This window comes from Delphinapterus leucas, chromosome 14, assembly GCF_059928025.1.
Source record: "Delphinapterus leucas isolate spDelLeu-1000000601 "Yukka" chromosome 14, BTC_Dleu_Yukka2, whole genome shotgun sequence".
Taxonomy (NCBI): Eukaryota; Metazoa; Chordata; class Mammalia; order Artiodactyla; family Monodontidae; genus Delphinapterus; species Delphinapterus leucas.
In genome coordinates this window covers 28421422-28426314 of record NC_143142.1, presented here as the reverse complement: position 1 = coordinate 28426314, position 4893 = coordinate 28421422, and the positions used below count along the sequence as shown (strand labels likewise).

At 44.5% G+C, this 4893-nt stretch overlaps 1 protein-coding gene across 24 annotated transcripts in view; it reads left to right on the top strand.

The window, feature by feature from the left end:
• The window catches only part of PRELID3A (PRELI domain containing 3A), a 103845-nt gene that overhangs the window by 33272 nt on the left and 65680 nt on the right, over positions 1 to 4893 (top strand). The gene's annotated exons all lie outside the window — the stretch shown is intronic.

The window sequence follows — 4893 nt, the reverse complement described above, 5'->3', positions numbered from 1 at the left end:
TTTTTTTGGACTCATTATTATGCACATTATGCAAGAGTGGAGACTGGAATAATGAGTACAGTGCCCTCCTGCAGGCTAACAGTGCCTCTCACAGATGTCTGGTCTCACGTGCCCCCATTCCCTGCTCCTTCCCCTGGGTTGTTGTAGGCAGGTCCCAGGCACCCTGTGTCCTCACCCCATTTCCTATTTCCGACATCCTCGCTGAGCGCTGAGCGTAGAGTTGCCTTGTTCTTCCTCTCCAGTGCCCCCAAGTGGGACCAGCAATTGCCCCCTCCCTGGCTGCCAACCCAGACGTGCGCCCCCAGCCCCCAGTGCTGCTGCTCGCCCGTTTCTGCAGCATAGGCATGGAGGCCTCCCTGGGGCGGCTCACAGGCCGCCATGCTCACCATGAGCCTCGGCCAAGGCTGGGGACCTTTATCCCGAGGATGAACTTCAGCAAGTCTCCCTTCTGCCTCTCCCAGGAGTGGGGCCCATCCACATGTCCACCTGCAGGCCTGGCTTCCTGCTCCCACGTCCTCCCGACACTTGACATTGCCAGACTTCTCAGCTTTTCCCAGTCAAATGAGTATTGGGCTATTTTCTTTAACCAAGAAGTGTGTGATACTGACTTGTGTACTTAAACCTTGTAATTTAAAATATATTATATTTTAAAATAAATTTATTTATTTAGTTTTGGCTGTGTTGGGTCTTCATTGCTGCATGTGGGCTTTCTGTAGCTCTGGCGAGTGGGGGCTACTCTTCATTGCTGTGCACGGGCTTCTCATTGTGGTGGCTTTTCTTGTTGCGGAGCACGGCCTCTAGGCGCGTGGGCTTCAGTAGCTATGGCATGCAGGCTCAGTCGTTGTGGCACACAGGCTTAGTTGCTACGCGGTATGCAGGATCTTCCCAGACCAGGGATAGAACCTGTGTTCCCTGCATTGGCAGGCGGATTCCTAACCACTGCCCCACCAGGAAAGTCCCTAAAAAATATTATTATGTTTATCCTTTTCCTGCATCATTCTGTTGATGTCTGGAAATTATTTTTATGTGTTTTAAGCACGTTGTATTTAGTTGAAATCATCAATTAGAAAGATGCAAGGTTTCTATATAAAAGAAGCATTGTGTGAGGTGTGCTTAATACAAATGTTTATCAGCTTTTAGATAATTTCAAATAATTTTAGAAGGCAGACCCTATTCTGCCTAAAGTAATGATTTTTATGGGAACTACTCTGGGGAACTTGACTTACAAAGCTCACAGCTTATTTCACTGGGCAGCCCCCATCGCCCGCCTCTGCTCTCATGAGTATCTGGATTCTCCCTCCTTCCGCAGAGTTGTTGACTGTGCCCCTGACAGTTCTTTTACTGAGAAGAAAGGCTCCCTGTCCACTGCAGAGTGATCAGGACCAGCTTCATCTCTGCTTCTTTGGAGCTGGTGGACATGTTAGTGCAGTGACACGATTCCATGGCTTGAAAAAGCATTTCTTTGTTAAAGAGCGGGGCTTCTGGACCTGACATTGCAGAGGCCGTGGGTGTGACAGAAAGACTGTGGAGTAGGGGCTGGGAGACCCAGCTCTAGTCTGCGTCTCATTGCTAGCTTTTTGACCTGGGATGAGCGTTTTATGAGGATAAAGTAAATTCATGGTCAATAAGTTATATTTAAAAACGACATCAAAGATGAAACAAAAACTTTCAATATATTCATAATCTTTCATGTTTAATTTAGTAATTCCATTCTAGAAATTTATCCTAAGGAAAAAGACATATGTTGAAAGGCTGGTGTGAACCAGTTTTCCCTGCTGCCTTCATTGTACAGTGAAGGTTGGACGCGATCAAAATAATCCGCCAGAGGAGATTGGTTCAAGATGGCAGAGTAGAAGGATGTGTGCTCACTCCCTCTTGTGAGAGCACCGGAATCACAACTAACTGCTGAACAGTCATCCACAGGAAGACACTGGAACTCACCAAAAAAGACACCCCATATCCAGAGACAAAGGAGAAGCCACAATGAGACAGTAGGAGGGGCTCAATCACAATAAAACTAAATCCCATAACTGCTGGGTGGGTGACTCACAGACTGGAGAGCACTTATACCACAGAAGTCCACCCACTGGAGTGAAGGTTCTGAGCCCCACGTCAGGTTTCCCAGCCTAGGGGTCCAGCAAAGGGAGGAGGAATTCCTAGAGAATCAGACTTTGAAGGCTACTGGGATTTGATTGCAGGACTTTGACAGGACTGGGGGAAACAGAGACTCCACTCTTGGAGGGCACACACAAAGTAGTGTGCGCATCAGGACCCAGGGGAAGGAGCAGTGACCCCATGGGAGTCTGAACCAGACCTACCTGCTAGTGTTGGAGGGTCTCATGCAGAGGAGGGGGTAGCTGTGTCACACTGCAGGGACAAGGACACTGGCAGCAGAAGTTCTGGGAAGTACTCCTTGGTGTGAGCCCTGCCGGAGTCCACCATTAGCCCCACCAAAGAGCAGGGTAGGCTCCCGTGTTGGGTTGCCTCAGGCCAAACAACCAACAGGGAGGGAACCCAGCCCCACCCATCAGCAGTCAAGCAGATTAAAGTTTTACTGAGCTCTGCCCACCAGAGTAACAGTCAGCTCTACCCACCACCAGTCCCTCCCATTGGGAAACTGGCACAGACCTCTTAGATAGCCTCATCCACCAGAGGGCAGACAGCAGAAACAAGAAGAACTACAGTCCTGCAACCTGCGGAACAAAAACCACATTCACAGAAAGATAGACAAGACGAAAAGGCAGAGGGCTATGTACCAGATGAAGGAACAAAATAAAACCCCAGAAAAACAACTAAATGAAGTGGAGATAGGCAGCCTTCCAGAAAAAGAATTCAGAATAATGATAGTGAAGATGATTCAGGACCTCGGAAAAAGAATGGAGGCAAAGATGGAGAAGATGCAAGAAATGTTTAACAAAGACCTAGAAGAATTAAAGAACAAACAAACAGAGATGAATACAATAACTGAATATAGATATACAGATACAATAACTGAAATGAAAAATACACTAGAAGGAATCAATAGCAGAATAACTGAGGCAGAAGACCGGATAAGTGACCTGGAAGATAGAATGGTGGAATTCACTGCTGCGGAACAGAATAAAGAAAAAAGAATGAAAGAAATGAAGACAGCCTAAGAGACCTCTGGACAACATTAAATGCAACAACATTCGCATTATAGGGGTCCCAGAAGGAGAAGAGAGAGAGAAAGGACTCAAGAAAATATTTGAAGAGATTATAGTCAAAAACTTCCCTAACATGGGAAAGGAAATAGCCACCCAAGTCCAGGAAGTGCAGAGAGTCCCAGGCAGGATAAACCTAAGGAGAAACACGCCGAGACACATAGTAATCTAATTGACAAGAATTAAAGACAAAGAGCTTCCCTGGTGGCGCAGTGGTTGAGAGTCCACCTGCCAATGCAGGGGACACGGGTTCATGCCCCAGTCCGGGAAGATCCCACATGCCGCGGAGCGGCTGGGCCCGTGAGCCATGGCCACTGAGCCTGCACGTCCGGAGCCTGTGCTCCGCAACTGGAGAGGCCACAACAGTGAGAGGCCCGTGTACCGCAAAAAAAAAAAAAAAAAAAAAAAAAGACAAAGAAAAATTATTGAAAGCAACAAGGGAGAAACGACAAATAACATACAAGGAAACTCCCATAAGGTTAACAGCTGATTTCTCAGCAGAAACTCTACAAGCCAAAGGGGAGTGGCATGATATATTTAAAGTGATGAAAGGGAAGAACCTACAACCAAGATTACTCTACCCAGCAAGGATCTCATTCAGATTCGATGGAGAAATCAAAAGCTTTACAGACAAGCAAAAGCTAAGAGAATTCAGCACCACCAAACCAGCTCTACATCACATGCTAAAGGAACTTCTCTAAGTGGGAAACACAAGAGAAGAAAAGGACCTACAAAAACAAACCCATAATAATTAAGAAAATGGTAGTAGTAACATGCATATTGATAATTACCTTAAACATGAATGGATTAAATGCTCCAACCAAATGACACAGGCTCACTGAATGGATACAAAAACAAGACTCGTATATATGCTGTCTACAAGAGACCCACTTCAGACCTAGGGACACAAACAGACTGAAAGTGAGGGGATGGAAAAGAATTCCAGGCAAATGGAAATCAAAAGAAAGCTGGAGTAGCAATACTCATATCAGATAAAATAGACTTTAAAATAATGTTACAAGAGACAAGGAAGGACAGTACATAGTGATCAAGGGATCAATCCAAGAAGAAAATATAACAATTATAAATGTATATGCACCCAACATAGGAGCACCTGAATACATATGGCAACTGCTAACAGCTATAAAAGAGGAAATTGACAGTAACACAATAATAGTGAGGGACTTTAACACCTCACTTACACCAATTGACAGATCATCCAAAATGAAAATAAGGGAACAGAAGCTTTAAATGATACAATAGACCAGATAGATTTAATTGATATTTATAGGACATTCCATCCAAAAACAGCAGATTACACTTTCTTCTCAAGTGCACATGGAACATTCTCCAGGATAGATCACATCTTGGGTCACAAATCAAGCCTCGGTAAATTTAAGAAAATTGAAATCATATCAAGCATCTTTTCTGACCACAACGCTATGAGATTAGAAATCAATTACAGGGAAAAAAACATAAAAACCACAAACACATGGAGGCTAAACAATACGTTACTAAATAACCAAGAGATCATTGAAGAAATCAAAGAGGAAATCAGAAAATACCAGAGACCAATGACAGTGAAAACACGATGATCCAAAACCTATGGGATGCAGCAAAAGCAGTTCTAAGAGGGAAGTTTATAGCAATACAAGCCTACCTCAAGAAACAAGAAAAATCTCAAACAATCTAACCTTACACCTAAAGGAAC